We start from the raw sequence: 18,944 nt of genomic DNA on the forward strand, positions 1-18,944 counted from the left end.
TATAGGGTAGCGTTCAATGGCAAACTTTTTGGCAAAACATTTTTCAAAACTTGAGTTAGAAGTTTTGGAATGGGCTGATTTTTGGTGATGATGATCTCTACGGTGAGGAGATCATCCTCACCAAAAATGAGCCCATTCCAAAACTTCTAACCCATGTTTACAAGTTGAAAAATCGTGGACTGTCCATTTTTTGCAAACTGTTTTAGAGATCATCCTCATCAAAAATCAGCCCATTCCAAAACTTCTAACTCATGTTTTGAAAAATGTTTTGCCAAAAAGTTTGCTAAAAAGTTTGCCATTGAACGTGACCCATATATATATATATATAGGGAAATGTTCAGCAACAAGCCAAAATGTTTGCCAAAATGTTTGTTGCTGAACGGGACCCATATATATATATATATATATATCCAAAATGGATACCCATTTTTCTTTCTAGCCTTCTTGCGAACCTTAAATAAAAGAACATGTTTATTTTTATTTTTATATATTATAAATAAATCATGAAAAAGCTAGTACTACATTTTGGGTTTATTACATGTTGAAAACAAAGGTATAAAAGGTAAATTCAGTTATCAAAATTGGTATATAGCATTTTTGATAGATGTTTAAAAAAAATTTAACTGGTTAGTAATTTGGGCAAAATTCTTGGTTATTTCTGGTAAAATACTTTTATTTATTTATTATTATTTAATTTTCTTTTCATTATAAACGGTACTTGTCTTCTCTTATAGTTGATTTTGCTAAAGCGAATTTGGCAGTCTTGATTGATGTATGGAGCAAGTTAGAGGATAATGATTCTTAGAATACACATCCCATACTTCTAAGAAAGAAACCCTAGTAGTACTCATTGAGAGAGGAATGATCCTTTCAAAACCTTGTATCCATCCTTAAAACCTTCAAACTAACCTGTGATGGCAGTTGAAATAGCAAAAGTTGTCTGTGAGAAACCTCAGACAAATAAGGTCAATGAAATTTAATTTGGTACGGAAATTCTTGAAAGAGCAGTGATACAATACTTCGCAAAACCCAGCCACACAGGGTGCTGGAGATCGTTGAACCATATTTGGGACCAAAGCTTTCATCCTATACAGTCACCATAGTCATTTTGTAATCCCTAGGACTCTGATACTTGATCATGGTTTCAAAACTTGGTTTGGCCTCTCGTCTAGGAGGAGTGAACCTTGTCTTGAACGAGATGAAACCATTTATATTGAGGGTTGGGTTCAAGAGACAAAATTTTAGACAAAGTGTTTTGTCGTGTGAGTTCAAAGTTTTGGCATGGGTTGATATTTTTTTGTCAGTACCCAATTTACAAATTGAAGAATCTTGGACGGTCAATTTTTACTATTAGTTTGTAACCACTTTTCATGGAGTTAGAAGTTTTGGAATGGGCTCATTTTTTGTGAAGATGATCTCCTTGTCATAAAGATCATCCTCACAAAAAATCAGCCATTCTGACTTTTTAGCCATAAAAGACAACTTTATTTAGAACATTGTCTACCGAACACCCCCCTATATATATAGGGGGTGTTCTGCTTACAATCTTAAGTTCACAAAACACTCACAAAAGTTTTGTTCTATACGGCTTAAAAGTTTTGAATTGGGTTGACTTTTTGTGAGGATGATTTCTATGGTTAGGAGATCATCCTCACGAAAAAAATCAGCCGAAATTGAAACTTCTAAGTCCATCAAAAGTGGTTTACAAATTTTCGGTAAACAATCGACAGTTCACAATTCAAAAATCACTTTTGATGGACTTAGAAATTTCATATTCGATCGATTTTTGGTGAGGATGATCTCCTTACCATAGAGATCTTCCTCACAAAAATCAGCCCAATCTGAAATTTCTAAGTCACATAGGACAGATGTTTTGACAGCATTTTGAGAACTTAACACACACACAGACATATATATATATAGGGTCATGTTCGGCACCCTACTATTTACCCTACGTGTTTTGTCCTACATGGGTTAGAAGTTTTGGAATGGGCTGATTTTTGGTGAGGATGATCTCTATGGTGAGGAGATCATTCTCACCAAAAAGCAGCCCATTCCAAAACTTCTAACCCCATAAAAAATGGACGATCCACGATTATTCAATTTGTAAACATTGGACTAGAAGTTTCGGAATGGGCTGATTTTTTGTCACCATAGGGCTCATCGTCACCAGAAATCAGCCAATTCCAAAACTTCTAACCCATGTAAGACAAAATACTTATGGCAAAACGTAGGACAAATAGTAGGGTGCTTAACATTTTCCATATGTATATAAATGACAATAATTATTGTTGAGGGTTAAATCACTAAGATATCTGAACCCTACACATGTCCAAAAACTAGACTAGTAGGAAACTAGAACTGAATGGTGGTACCTAGGACACCAGCTCGTCTGAAGGGCAGAATTGACGTAGATTTGCGAGTTGTTTTCGAATCAACCCACAGCCCTTAATTTCAGGGAAGATCCCAAGAATCAAGGAAATGGATAATAGAGTCGAAGAGAATCTTTCATTTCTTAGTAACTTCTCCTAAAAGTAAGGATTCCCTGTTAGAGATCCCTGAAGATCAGGGATCTCGAGGAGATTATTTATTCGAAGAGATTTCTAAGAGAGAACTATAAATAGAGGAAGAGACTGAGAGGGAAGAGTTTCGAAAAGTCAAAAAGTCTATTATTGATAAACTTGAGAGCTAACTTCATCATCGGAGGGTTTTTGCCAGGTACCACTGGTATCATCACTAATCCGAGGAAGCAAAGAACATGGGGCGAACAAAAGGAGTTGAGTTGTAAGAGATAACACGAAATCACCTCTACATCTTTGGCATTGTCCATGGGAAACATACGTTGTTTTTGAAGGTTTTTTTTTTTTTTTTTTTCCATTTTTAACTCCTTGTGGGACTGAAATTAATAAGATAATGAGACCTGCTTGATCCGGTACCAACCAACCTTAATCACCTCTCGTCGTTCTTACATGAAATGTTGAGGATCCATTGGCGGCTCAGATGGAGGAGATGAGGAAATGGCGTGAGGAGATGCAACAAAAAATGGATGCTTTAACCAAAGAAAACCTGGTGCTGACTCAACGGTTAGGGGCTTAGTAGAGGGCTTTTCATGGGGAAGGCCAACATTAGGTTATAGAGGACGACAATGTCTCATTGCGTAGCAGTGGCTCAAAACCTACCCATGGATAAAACGATTTGGATAGAGAGTGGGAACCAGTTGTGCGATGGGGTTGCCATCCACGCAACTGTAGTTCACAGGAGACATCCAGGGGTCCCAACACCTTTATCTAAGATAAGAGGCTAGGGACTTAATAAGGAAAGAAAAGGAAGTTATTAGGAGCGATTAAATTAGCCTAGCTGCGGCATAAGCTATCAGGGATATACATGGATCCCCATTTACTCTTGAAATCCTAGCGGTTGAAGTCCCGAAGAAGTTCGTTGCTCCAAGGTTCACACCGTTTACTGGAATGAAATATCCAATAGAGTACTTGTACCATTTCAAGTAGCTTCTGACTTTGTGGGAGAACAACAAAGCCCTGATGTGCAGATTTTTCCTTACTAGCTTGCAAGGGAATGCACTGACCTAGTTCTATAGGCTCCCTACTAAGACCATGACCTCATTCGAAAAGCTCTGGTTGGCGTTCGTCAAGTAGTACATAGGCAATACGAGGTTGGGAGGGGATGTCGATACCCTGCTCAGCATGAGAATGAACCCAACAGAAAGCCTTAGAGAGTTCACCAAGAGGTTTTGAGAAGAAGTCATGACAATAGAAAGTTGTGATGAGAAAATAATAGTGGTGGCATAGATGAATGCTCTACCTCTTGATTCTGACTTGTACAAATCATTGATATGGAAGAGGTCTTCAACGTTAGCCGAGCTAGCTCAAAAGGTAGATTAGTACTGTGGACACGTGATTTATTCAATTTTGAATATATCATCTACTTTAGAAGATTTTGGAGTCGTCACTATTCATTTTTGACATGAATGGTCACCCGGATTGCATTTTTTTTTAAAAATATGTCATTTTTGACATTTTGGTGACTCTCGTACGGATATGACTCATTTGGTTTAACTTTTGATTTTAGGTAAGGAGGCTCATTTTATAGAGTAGGGAAGGTGTTAGGCACCCTACTCCATCCACCATGGTGATAACCTCGGATTCGATCCATTTTGAAAATAAAAATAAAATAAGAAAAAGAATAAGAAAATTCGATATGTACCCTTAAGTATGAGATGCTTTGATGTTGGTTCAACACATTGATGGCATCCTTATTGAAAAATGGGCCCTTTGATGGTTCAAACCATGGTGGTGTATGTGAAGGTGTATAGAAAGGGATGAGTAGAAGAGGGGAGTTGGAGGGGGTGTTCTTTTGTCCAAACCCATCTTCCTCCTTTATTGACTTTCTTTGAATTTTCTTGATGAATCCCTTTGGCCTTCTTGGATTTGTTTAAGAAGAAATTAAGAATTGAGAGTTGAAGGTAATGGAGGTGAGTTAAGAGTTGAGAGTAGTGAGGTGAGTAGAGAGTTTTTTTTTTAGAGAGCATTTTTCTCAAATTTTCATTAGGTAGTGAGAGTTGAGGATGATGGGAGTTTTATAGAGTTTGGGAGTTGTTTTTAAGGGTAAAATTGGGTGAAATGAGGAGGAATGGTAAAATGGTGTGGGATTTAAAAGAAAGGTAGGGGTAAATTGAAGGGTTTGAAAGGTATTTGTGTAAGAAGGTTAAATTGGTTGTTTTACAACCCAAATGGGTTGGATCTTTCAGCCCATTTGGGTTGAGTGTTAGGTGAAGGATAATAAATGGTAAGGATGGGGTGTAAGAGAGTGATATTTGGATTTGAGATAATGGGGGTGTAAGAGGGTGGTTGATGATATTTTGGGAGGGTGTGGGAGATGATGCCATGTGTTAAAATGGGTGGAAACGAAGGGTTGAAATGAATTGATGAGAGAATATGAGTGTTTGATTTGAGGGGAGGGGTGTGAGTTTAGATTGTAGATGTGAGTTTTGTAGGGAATGATGATGGTAGATTAGGGGGAGGTATAGGTTAGGGGTGTGGGTAGATTAGATTTTTTTAGAAAAAAGGTAATGGATTGATGTAGGTAGATTAAGGGGAGGTATAGGTTAGGGGTGTGGGTAGATGATGTTTTGAGAAAAGGTGATGGGATAGGTTGGGAATGAGGGAGGTGAGATGGGGTGATGACATATGTCATTTTTGATAAAAAAATGATGATTGGCTTGATGTGGGTTGTGGTTTGTAGGTTAGGATTGTGGGTTGGATATAAATTGGATATGGACTTGGGCTTAAGGGTATTGAGCTTGGGTTTTAGGAAGGTTGTAAGTATTTTGAAATGGGGTAGGGTTGGGTATGTTGGAGATATTTTGGGGTTTAGGTTATGTGGAGTTAGGTTTAGGTTAATGGGTAAGGTGAGGGATTGATTTTAGAGAGTTGAAGGTTGGTAGGCCGTAGATGGATTTAGAGTATTTTTGGTTTCGATTATGGAGTGGTGAGGGTAGAGGAAATGATAGGTGTCCCAAGTCTTTTTTTTTTTATTCATTTTTTTGAGGTTTTTGAAAATATTGGTTTGATCAAAATGCCACGTGTTGGCAAGTCGGGCTTTTTAGGCATGTTGACGAGTTTTATTAAAAAACGGGTATTTTTAGGTTTGGGAGTGAAGCGGTGAAGGTGGGGGTGCGCCAATTCTTTTTGGTAGGCCCACTAAACTGTAGACACCTTATTTTTGCACTCGCTTGATTAATCAACTTGTCAACCCGATCGCAATGATTCCCAATGATGGATGTTTATTCCATTGCTTTATTTTGTTACCAGAAATGTTTTAGAAATCCGGATGAGGTATCTCAAATTAACAAAAACTGTAGAAACCACGCTACGTTAGGAAAATACGACCCTAAAAACATAGAAATCATCATCTTGCAGACCAAAAAGAAGCTTCACGATAAAAATCACTAAAAATAACCAAATTATCAAAATACCCCTAACATCAAAACAACCCTAGAGCCTACGTTACACTTAGGAAAATCCATTCAAACACATAACATAACAAATCGGAACTAAATAAATCATTTCGCTAATTTTAACAGAATTTGACAAAATTACGAAAATGCCCCTCATAAAGTTCATGATCATTTCACACAAAAAAATTTCATAAATGACACAAACTAATATTTCCATTGAATTCCTTATGAAAAATCGATTATAAAACATCCTAGAACATTAAAAACCGACTTAAAACGTAAAAAGTCCTCTTTGGGGGTAAAACGGTAATTTCACAATTTTCATAATTAAAAATTTTGAAATTAATAAATGAAGCATTAAATAATTAAAGTGAAACATTAATGAAATTAATTTAAAATTTTGAACTAAAAAAATCGATCAATCGGGCTCTCATGAAAAATTATTGAGGGTTCGTGAGATATTTCTTTAAGGACCCCTCCGTTTGGGGGTCAAAAGAATTAAAGATATAATAGAGGAGGGTTCTCCAAAAAAATTAAAGTCAATCAAGCAAGACTAAGGTCAAGGTATTAAAGTCAATCAAGTGAGACTAAAGTCAAAATTAATGTCAATTAAGCAAGACTAAAGTCAAGATATTAAAAGTCAATCAATTAAGACTAAAGTCAAAATATTAAAAGTCAATCAAATAAGACCAAAGTCAAAACCCTAATAGATTTCTAATTAAATAATAACTTTATTTAATAGAATTCTAACTAAAATACAACTCTACCTAAAACAATTCTAATTAAAATACAATTCTACCTAAAACAATTCTAACTAAAACACAACTCTAGCTAAAAGAATTATAATCAAACACTAATTCTATCTAAATCAACGCTTAAAAAAATCTATAAATAGAGGTCATCACACCCTATTTTCATATAAAATCATAAACCTTAAGAGAAGTAGGTCTAAAAGCCCCCCTAGCCTCCCATAAACCCTAGTTTTGGAGTCCCAACTCCTTACCTAACATCCCTTCTTCGTTAGCCTAAAAAATGCTTAAACGCCCTTTAAAAACACCCCAAATCCATAACAAAATCGAAGAATTCAGATCCAAAAGAAAGAGATACCTTGTCTCGGAGATCAGAAATCAAATCCGGAGACAGAACGAAACAAGGAGTACGGTACAAGGAGCAATTTTTGTCGGATCTGAGGAACAAGGTCTTTGCTATCGGAGAGGTATAATTTCTTACTTTTTTATTATCTAGGTTTTTTTTAGCAATGTAATTTATTTGGGAAATTAGTAGAGACCGACTTTGGCTGGCGGGGTTGGTGCCTAACACCTTCTAACCTCGTAATGTGATCTCCGAATTCAATTTTTTTTTCTGTTCTAGATTAGTTTTTTATCCGTTTAGAGTCATTGATCGGTTCCTAGATCGTAATAACTAGGTGGCAACCCCCAAACCTTAAGGGTCAAAAGCGGATCCGCGCACCCCGCGGATCGAGGGCGCTTTCAGTGGCGACTCCACTGGGGACATTGAGGATCAGACTTGAAAAATCCCAAGTACGGGAGCATTGCTAAAGCGATCTAGTTTTTTTAATTTATTTATTAGCTTATCTGTTTATTTATTTATTCTTGTTTTTTAGTTTTTTTATCATCCTATTGTTCAATGTTTGATCATGTGTTTGGATCCTGCATATTCTGCTCTTATATGTTCATTATTGTGGCTCAATCGAGGGGTATTTAGAATGATAGTAAATAACTAACCAAATTAAGAAGTTTAATTGAGGATGGAATGATGATTAGTGAATCACGTAGGTTTGTTTTTTTAAAAAAAAAGTTTTGGTGGATGATGTATCCTTCGATAATTTCTTCTTTTATTTTTAGTTTGTTTTATTTTAATTGTTATTTTTTATTTTATTTTATTTTATTTTTAAATTTTGTTAGGTTCCATTAACAATGATAATGGGCTGAGGGTGTTGATGTGAAAAAATAAAAGCTAATCCTTTTAATACTCCCCATTTTCTGTTTTTTGTAAAATTTTTTTTAAAAAGGATCTATCTACAGCAACGTTGGGCTGTGTTGTAGCAAGAAAAAATCGTTTTTTTATTTTATTTATTATTTTTTTTTCGAGGTTCTGTCAACAAAAACAACATGCTGTTTGTAGGGTGCCGCGAGTAATTCTGTCTTTTATCTTGTCTCACACCATTTTTGGCAGCAATAATGTTGATGATTAAGATGTGTGTCTTACACAAAATAAAAATGTTCCTTTTGGCACACCATCTTCTTCAAAAGATCAACCGTGTTCCAGCGTTTTTTAACAGAGAAGCCGAACGTGTCTCTCCGTTCGGTCGGTTAGAATCTCCGCTCAATCGATTTGTAACTCTTGGTTGAAGTTGCTGATTTTTCTGATTCAAAGTTTGGACCTACTAGTTCCTGTTGAAACCAACTCAAATTAAGTGGTTTCATCAATCTCTCTTCATTTAGTTGAAGAAAATTCAAATTTTGCTGATTTCAAACCGTTTAAAAGTTCACAGATTCAAAGGAAAGCTGGTTGAAAAATTGAATGTGAAACAGTTCCTATTCATACCTTAAATAAACCCGAAAATCGTGATAATCTGTTCAGCCCTCATCTTCGGTACATATATTTTGCGTTCTTTAGCTTATTCGATTAGGTTTGGGAAATCCAATGGTTCTCTGAGGGGATTTGTGATCGGTGTGTGATTTGAAGCTTTATTTTTGTTGTTTTTTTTTTCTTTTAAGGTTCTTCTTCCCCGATATGAAATTATTGGTTTTTTTTTTTTCGATGCATTTGGAACGGTTATTGCTGTTTTGAATTTATTTGAGATATAAGGTTGGATGATCTTAACGTTGAAACTCAGAAAGGCCTCGATTTTTGTCTCGATTTTCTCCCAATCGATTCAGGAACAACGAGTACGCTAAGCCAATTGGGAAAATTCAGCTCCGAATCTTTCATCATTGAAGAAGATTCAATGGTGATGAACCAAAAATAACTACGACCGATATGACAGTGGTGACACTTAATTCAGGGGACTGAGTATCCAATTCATGTGACTCATATCATTTAAGTCCCTATTTTGAAGAATCTAACGATTTGGTTGAGCGGGTTAAACAAAAGTCTGGGTTTGTCTTGGATGAGAAAATAAATAAATAAAAATTTTTAATGGCACACCAATTTTTGTTCATAATGTTGAAACTTTGCTTTGATTCCAAAAATATAGTTGGTGTGGCAATAAAATATCCATTTGTTTATTTATTTATTTATTTTAGTGATTTTTTATTTTTAGTTTTTTTTAACAGCAATATTTTTTAAAATAAAAAAAAAGAGTTTTTTTTTTTTTGTTTTTTTTTTTTTGTTTTTTTGTTTTTTTTTTTTTTTAAATGAGTCTTTTGGTAAAATAAAAATTAGTTTGGTTTTTCTAGATAAAATTTTTTCTAAAAAAAAAGGGGGGATATTTGATTTCAAAATCTCCATATTAGCGATCATCTATTCATCCTCAATCCAATGTGCCTCGAAATTCTAAATTATTTTGGACCGTCCGAAATAACCCTTGATTGGAATACATAAGGAAATAATGTTGGATTAAATGCTTGTTTCTAATATCAGTATATGCTTAATGTGCTTATCTTTACTTATGTGATTGGAATGGTATTGATCTTGATTAAATATTCATATGATTCGAATAATGTTGATCTTGATTGAATATTCATATGATTCGAATGGTTTTGATTAAATTTTCATGTAATCCAATGTATAATGATATGATCAGGCCCATGGACCCATTTGTTTGGAAAAGGCCCCAGGCGCACCCCACCCTGCTTTGCACATACCACATGCACGTTTACTGTTTTACCCACTTACACGTCCCATATAGCCAACGTGGCACTAGTGCGTGGCCCGGTCTCTTCGGAGATGCGACGTCATTCATGAAAACCACAACTCCAGTCACGTACCTTAGGGTATATCAAACTGGGGTATCAATACCATCCAATCAGGTGATTCTGAGAGGTATATTGATGCACCCAGGCTGGAGCGACCTGAGCCTTTTACCTATTGTGAGCCACACAGTCACATGTCCTGATTGCCAACGTAGTACTAGTACGTGGTCGGTCCCCTCGTGGGACGCCAAACCATTTATGAAAGCTACAACTCTTGACTCGTACCCGTAGGTGTAAAAGATAATCTAAGTATATCAATTGCACTTCTTGGTCAAAACCGGTGCCTAAGCAAGATCTTGCCCCGCTGTACCTTACTGTACGAGGGGGATAGACTACGTCTATTCTAGACGAGAGGTATTTAAGTGGGCCCTTGCTCAGCATTGTGCGCCACCTCTCAACTGGAGATCAAACTGGCTATTTTTGGCTTCAGAGAAGTGAATTGAGGTTTTAGATTATCACCTATACGGTATTTCAAACCAAGTCACCACGTATCGAAAGGTATATAGGTGTGCTTGGGCAAGGGTGGCCAGATAAAAATGCATTGCACGTAGTAAGCTTAGAGTCTAGAAACCTTCCCTGTAGGTCATGACTCAAACTTATCGTGGGTGTTCTCGGGTTGTTTATTGAATGGAACCTTTTGATTGATGAATGTATGTGAATGATGAGATCAAAGTGTATGATTGTCCTCAAGGATCAAAAATATTATTTTTAAAAATTAAAATGGGTGCACCGACCCAATAAAGAATCCATCTTTTACAATAATGATCTAGTCCACCTCGATCCAACAATCATGATGGATCGAGCCATTTAAATTAAAATGGAAATCGAATTTTCAAAGAAGAAAATGAAAATATTTTCCAGAAAAGAATGTTTTAAAAAAGAAGTGTTTTCTAGAAAAAATGTTTTTCAAGAAAAAATATTTTCCATAAGAACAAGATTTTCTGAAAGGAAAGTATTTTCTAAATAAAAAGAAAATTGATATTTTACATGGACTTTGGAAGAGTACTAAAATACCCTTTTGTGTAGAACCAGGATGCTAGTCGCAGGCGATAACCCAATCGATCAGTTAGTCAAAACAACCGTCATAGGAATGCACCCTGTAGAGAAGATCAATTTTGGGAGATTCATGTTGAGGAGTGCTCTCTACTTCCACGAATTTGAGATAGACTGGAACCTCTTACATGCTATGGCTAAGCGATGGAACCCCTATCTTCACATATTCCACATGGGGTATATGCATTTGTGCCCCACTCACGAGGATTATTGTGGCATCATGAGGATATCCACTTCAAGACCTCTAGTCAAGCCCTCATTAAAGACCGGATATTCTGGTGAACTCGCCACAGGACTAAACATTTCCAAGGAAGAAGCCAAGGCCTTAGTTCATAACGGGAGATTGGACTTAGTACCTTTACTGGGCCCGTATCGCTCCCGCAGTCATCCTATCAATGTAAAACCCGAAGCCTGGCGAGCCACTAGAGACTATCGATTATGCTTAGGAATCCTAGCCCAATACATACTGGCCTCTAATAGTGATGGCCAAACTATCCCTGAGTCCTTCATAGATATAGCCTCTCAACTCTCAAGGAAAGCCAATCCAGTACCCCTCATCCTAGCTGAAACTTTCTCAGGTCTAGATGCCATAAAAAAGGGTGAGCGGGAAAGCTTCAAAGGAAGCCCCTACTTACTCTATATGTGGCTTTGTGATCGTCTCAAAATTGTAGAGGTTCCCTCAAACCTCGAATATGGGCCAGAACACTTTTCCAAGAGAAACCTGTTAGTGCATCACAACTCAGTCAAAGCTTGGAGCAAATGGTTAGACTTTCGCCTTGCCTGTCATATCAGTTTTAGGTGCCCCTAGTGGATGACTGATTCCCCTGTTCTAGGAACCAAAGGATCCTACTATGTTCGTCTGATTGGTTTAGAAGAAACATCTTTTTACCATCCTAATCTGATCCCAGAACAGTACGACGTACCTATAGAGTTATCTTTACCTCAGCACAAAACTTTCTTTTCTCCCGAGCCTTTGACTGAAAAGTTAGTACATCTCATTGAGAAAGCTTGGAAAAACGCACCTTAGGGTATCTAGACGGACCAGCAGAATTCAAAGAGCCAGTTGTTAGAGCCAAGAGGGTCAAGCCTGACAGCAATCCTGATGACCATCAAGACAGAGCCAAGCTTCCATGTAAAAATAGTTCAAGTCAAATTTGTTGAAAGATGTTTTAATAAGAACATATTCTTTGTTAATCATTTTTAATAAAACTATCTTTCTTTTTGAATAAATATCTATTTCCTTTTCGAATATTCATTGTGTGAATGGATTAATTAATGGATTGGTGCACAAATCTCAATAAAATGATTCCTTAAAATGTTATCAAGGGGGTAATACTGCAATTGATTAAATCTACCTTTAATGGGGTCATATAGGATTATCATTGCGCCCAAACTCAAGCGTCCACCTCCTAGTTGGAGTCGTAAGTCCAGTCGGTTAGAATGAACCACAATACCAAGTCAACAAACAGAGATGGCTTCAGAATCTGAGCTCACAGAGATCCGTAAGATCTTGGCAGCCTTTGCCAATGATATCAACAGTATAAAAGACAAAGTGGAAGTGTTAGAACAGACCTCGGAATCGACGAGTAATCCTCTAGATGACCCAAAGGGAAAAAAGATAGAAGAGAAACGTCCACGTGAAGTCTTCGAGCTCGACGGAAACGAAGAGTATGTTGATGAAAATCCGGCGTTATCTAATAGAATGTCTCAATTGGAGTCAGCTATGAAGAGTATAAAGGGTATTGATGAAATTGCAGCAGGCATTGAAGCTCTGAACCGCTTCCCTAGAATCCATTTGCCAGAGAAGTTTGTGATGCCTGAAATGGACAAGTTCAGTGGGACAGGGTGTGCGAAAATGCATCTTAAGGTGTATGTTACCAACATGCGCACTATGGGGCTCAGCGACGAACAGATGACATTATTGTTCCAAAGAACTTTATCAGGATCAGCACTACGTTGGCTAATGTCTCAAGATCCAGTTACTGTGGGTACATGGGAGAACATGTCACAGGCCTTCTGGCATCAGTATAAGTACAGTACCGAGATCGAGACTTCAAGAAGGGATTTGGAGGCAACTAAACAGAAAAATGGGGAGACATTCACTGATTTTATTGGTCGTTGGAGGGCCAAGGCTACTCAAATGTGGGATAAACCTTCGGAGAAGGAACAAGTAGCGATTATCCTAAAGAACCTCTCTCAAGGATATGCTCAGCACCTAGTGGCCCAATATCTCCCTACCTTTGAGTCCTTATTACAAGTCGGAAGCCAACTCGAGGATGCATTTGCCTCTAGGATTCTTTCTAACCCCTCAGATAACAAGCCTAAGAAACCGTATGTTCCCAAACCCAATATCAACCATACTTACATCGCCAATACCTTAGTTACCCCGGCTCAACCCCCGGCCCGGGCTAATAACTAGGTTCACCCAAGTCATCCTCGAACTCCACGTTAATTTACCAATTTAGGGATGACCCTTACCGTAGCTTTGCAAAAATTATTGAAAAAAGGGTTGCTTACCCCGATTCAACCCCGACCTTTACCAAATCTCTTGCCAGTCGGACACAACCCCAACTTATTCTGCAAATTTCATCAAAATCCTGGCCATCACACGGATCGATGTATCACCTTGCGCCATGCCATTCAAAACCTTATTGATAGCAAAAAGATCACAATCCCTAGCCTACCAAATGTCACTACTAATCCACTACCTACCTATCAACCTCCACCAACCCTAAACATGGTTTCTCACTCCTCATTGCCATTTGATCCCGTCTCTCTTATCCATCCAATCTAAGTCAAATCGCCTAGTTACCCCCTTGCCGGGATAGCTTTCACTAATGAGGTTTTCACTACGAATTATGAACCATTTGATCTAACCTTCAGATGATACATATTGTTTATCCCCGCTTCGCTACAGTAGTCCCGCATTCACTAGTTACCTGTTGGCTCAAATGAATCTGAAAAGCCCTGTACCTTTGACAGACGAAGATCTATACTTGTTGACTGAAGAAGATGAGCCTTTCTCCCTTTCCTATGATGAAGTTAGACATATGACTCGAGGGGGAAGAGTTTTTAAACCACAAGAACTCTGTGTTGATAATCCTGCAATCCTGGCAAGAAAAGAAGGAGAAGATCCCACCAAGGAAAGCATCGAAGAAGATAACTCCGTGATCAAGCAGTTGAAGAAATCAGGGGCCAATATCTCAGTATGGGGTTTACTCATGGCTTCCACTGCTCATAGGGAGGCTGTTCTCAAAGCACTAAACACAGCCCAAGTCTCCCTTGATACTTCTCCAGATCAGCTGGCTAGTATAGTAGAGGCAACTTCCGTGGAGAATATCTTATCCTTCTCAGACTCAGATCTCCCAAAAGAAGGGGCAAGCCACACTAAGCCGTTGCACATTACAGTTGACTGTAACGGGATGAGGGTACCTCTGGTTTTGATCGATAACGGGAGTGCATTGAACGTTTGCCCGCTAAAAATGGCTATTTGTCTCGGGTTTAAGGCTGAAGATCTCAAGCCCACTAATCAAGGTGTTAGAGCCTATGATAACACCAAGAGGGATGTATTGGGAATTTTGCACCTTCGATTGTCCACAGGCATAGTTGAATTTCCTATGGAATTTCAGGTTATTGACATCCAGTCTTCTTTCAATTTACTGTTAGGGAGACCATGGTTACACCAAATTAAAGCCATCCCTTCTACGCTGCACCAGAAGGTCAAGTTTATCAAGGATGGGCTAGTGATTACTCTCCATGGAGATGCTGAAATTGTAGGGATTATAAACAGTACTGAAGCTAAGGATGAGCCGTTGCTTGAGATTCAACCAGAACAACAGGGAGTAGAGCTCAGTGGGTTCGAGTTTGAAAAGATATGCTCAGTCCAATGGGATCAAGCCATGAAAGAATATTTTTCAATGGAAAATACTTCTAATTGCTACATGGCCAATATATTCAAGAAAATGAGATTCTTCCCTGGTATGGACTTAGGTCGCAAGCAGCAAGGTATTAAAGAGGCACCAGTGATTAAAGAGGTCATCGGCACATTCGGACTAGGATATAAGCCTACTAAGGAAGATTGGGCCCAATACTGGAAGACGAAACGGGACAAGGCCATTGCTAAAAGGCAAATGCGCACCACAGATCTCATTAAAATGAAGTCCTATCGAAAGACCCTCAATGGTTATTTTGTGAAAGAAGGAGAAGACTTCTGTTACTGTGGATTCCCAGAGCCGTTCATTGATCACATCACAGGTACTCGTCTGCCGGGGTTTGAAATCTTCTTTGGCATGGAATGGCCTGAAAAGGAAACAAGCACAGAAGTTAAGGAGAAGAAAATTGAAGACTGGCAACTCGATCTGGACTCCCTCAACATCGATCAGCTATTCATTGAAGATCATAGTGTCTTAGTGTTGTCAGTTGAGAAAGGGATCCGCAAATCCTCAGTCTGTAATCAAATCCGTTGTTGGGTGTCTCTCAAATTATCATGTAATTAGTCCTGTGTTGCATGTCAAGGCTGGGTCTGTCTGTCCCATTAGTCCTGTTCAGTCTGACATGCCAGTTGAGTCCTTTATTTCTGTTGAGTCGAGTAAGTTAGTTGTTTCTGCTGAGTCTGTTATTTCTAGTGAGTCTGTTTTTCCTGCTGAGTCAAGTGAGTTTGTCAAGTCTGCAATGAGTCTTGTTACCCCATATCTTTTTAATGAAATGAAAGAAATTTTTGATTACCCCGAGCGCAATAATAATTTAACTAATAATCTGGCCTCGGAGGAAGAATCTTTTGACGAAGAACCTCCTCCTGAAATAATAAAATTACTTGAACAAGAAGAGGAACGTCAGGCTCAACCTCTAATAGAGGAAGTATAGGTTATCAACCTCGGAACAAAAGAAAGTCCTCAAGAAATTCGGATAGGGGTCACTTTATCTCCCGATGAACGCAAAGGGATAGTAGATTTGCTCAGAAAGTTCAAAGACGTGTTCGCGTGGTCTTACGAGGATATGCCGGGGGTAAGCACAGATATTGTTCAACATCGGATTCCGTTATATCCTGATGCTCGACCAATCAAACAGAAACTTCGACGTATGAAGCCAGAATGGACTCTAAAAATTAAAAAAGAACTTACGAAGCAGATTAACGCTGGATTTTTGGAAGTAGTAGAATACCCTGAGTGGATTGCTAATGTCGTCCCAATGCCAAAAAAGATGGAAAAGTTAGAATGTGTGTGGATTTCAGAGACCTCAACAAAGCAAGCCCAAAAGACAGTTTTCCTTTACCCCACATAGATGTCCTAGTAGATAGTACAGTAGGGCACGTTTTGTTGTCCTTCATGGATGGATTTTCAGGGTACAATCAGATAAAGATGGATCCTCGAGATATGCAAAAAATATCGTTCATCACACAGTGGGGAACCTTTTGCTACAAGGTCATGCCTTTAGGTTTGAAGAACGCTAGAACTACCTATCAAAGAGCGGCCACGACTTTACTACATGACATGATACATAAGGAAGTCGAAGTCTATGTAGACGATATGATAGTCAAATCCAAGGAACGACTGGGGCACGTTACTACGTTAGAAAAGTTTCTCACAAGGATTCAAAAGTACCAACTCCGCCTCAACCCGCAGAAATGCGTATTTGGAGTAACTTCTAGAAAACTGTTGGGATTTGTGGTCAGTCAAAGAGGGATCGAAGTAGACCCTGTGAAGATTAAAGCTATCCAAGAGATGCGTCGTCCGAGACTGAAAAGCAGATTCGAGGTTTTCTGGGCAGAATCCAGTATGTTAGCAGATTCATCGCTCAACTCACCAACGTCTGTGAACCTATTTTCAAGCTTCTCAATAAGAATGAACCAACAGTTTGGAATGAGCAATGTCAAAAGGCTTTCGACCAAGTCAAGGAGTATCTCTTGAACCCACCTATTTTGGTTCCACCCACACCGGGCGAACCACTTCTTCTTTATCTGTTAATCACAGAAGAAGCTATGGGATGCATGCTTGCACAATATGACAAAGATACTCGCAAAAAGAGGGCTATATACTACATCAGTAAAAAGATGTTAGAATATGAACGAAAATATTCTGCTCTCAAAAAAACTTGCTTAGCACTGGTATGGGTTACTCAGAGACTCTGCACTATATGCTGTTTCATTCAATTATCCTGTTATCTCGGATGGATCCTCTCAAGTATCTTTTCGAGAAGCCGGCGTTGACAGGGAGAACCGTGCGATGGTTATTGTTGCTATCAGAGTTTGACATCACGCATGTTACACATAAGTCTATCAAAGGAAGAGATGTAGCAGAATACTTGGCAGATCACCCTGTAGTAGAAGGAATAAGGCCTATCGATCCATTCCCAGATGAGAACATCTTGCACATTAAAGAAGAACCGCAGAACCAAACATGGCAGTTGTACTTTGATGGAGCCGCCAATCAAAATGGGTATGGAATAGGGGCAGTCCTGTTTTCTCTGGAAGGATGTCACATTCCTATTGCTATTAAATTAGCCTTTTCGAACACTAATAACACGGCTGAATATGAGGCGTGCATCGCGGGGCTCGAAGCTGCTTTGAACCTGGGCATTACAGAAATTGAAGTTTTTTGTGATTCAGCCTTGGTCATACATCAGTCATTGGAAAAATGGAAGACTAGGGATGAAAAATTGAAACCTTATCATGAGTATTTGTTAAACTTAGTCAGTAAGTTTAAAGCTATCCTGTTCCAACTTGTCAAGGGAGGATAACAGATTTGCTGACTCATTAGCAACTTTATCTTCAATGATCCATTTACCCCCTGGCATGGAATTGAGGCCGATCACGGTTGAAGTCAAAGACAAACCCGCATACTGTCATCAGATCAACATTGCTACTCGACTACCCGATGGAAAGCCATGGTACACCGATATAAAGAGAGTATTGGAAAAACAAGAATTTCCGGAAGGAGCATCGAGGAAGGAACGACAAACCCTACTAAGATTAGCATCTCAATTCATCCTGTGCGCAGGAAGTTTATACAAAAGGTCTTATGATGGGATTCATTTGTCGTGTGTTGATGAAGACCAAGCTGAACAGATAATGGTTGAACTACATTCAGGAGAATGTGGCCCTCACATGAGTGGGAAAATGTTAGCTAAGAAAATTATGAGACAAGGGTACTACTGGCCCACGATGGAAACAGATTGTCACCACATGGTCAAGACCTGTCATAAGTGCCAAATACATAAGAACTTTATACATATGCCACCATCTCAATTAGTGGGTCTGACTTCACCATGGCCATTCTCAGTCTGGGGAATTGACATTATTGGTAAAATATCGCCTAAGGCATCAAACGGGCATGAATACATTCTAGTTGCCATCGATTATTTTACCAAATGGGTCGAAGCTACCTCTTATGCTGTCCTCACTGCGTCTCGAGTTGCAAAGTTTATCCAAATAAACATCATCAGTCGATACGAGGTACCTTCGGAGTTGATATCTGATAACAGGTCACACTTCAAAGCTGAAGTTATCAAATTGTGTTCAAAATTCAAAATCTCACACCATAAGTCATCTCCTTACTGCCCTCAGACTAATAGAGCAGTCGAAGCAGCTAATAAGATTCTCAAGACTATCATCAGGAAAATGTGTCAATCACATCGAGATTGATCAGAAAAACTACCATTTGCATTATGGGCATGTCGAACTTCAATTCGATCCTCCACTGGAGCTACTCCCTACTCCTTAGTGTATGGCATGTAAGCAATCTTGCCGGTTGAAATGGAAATTCCATCTCTTAGGGTCTTGTTGGAAAGTCAGTTGTCAGAAGCAGATTGGATTCGTCAATGGTATGAAGAATTGAATTTGATCGAAGAAAAATGACTGAGAGCTTTGTATCACATGCAAGCTTATCAAAGAAGAGTTGCCCGCGCATTTGACAAAAAGATCAAAGCCCGTTACTTACAAGTCGGGGATTTAGTACTCAAAGAGAATCGGGCACCTATTTTTG

Source organism: Akebia trifoliata, chromosome 11 (assembly GCF_017979445.1).
Source record: "Akebia trifoliata isolate Shusen 1 chromosome 11, ASM1797944v1, whole genome shotgun sequence".
In the NCBI taxonomy this organism is placed as follows: Eukaryota; Viridiplantae; Streptophyta; class Magnoliopsida; order Ranunculales; family Lardizabalaceae; genus Akebia; species Akebia trifoliata.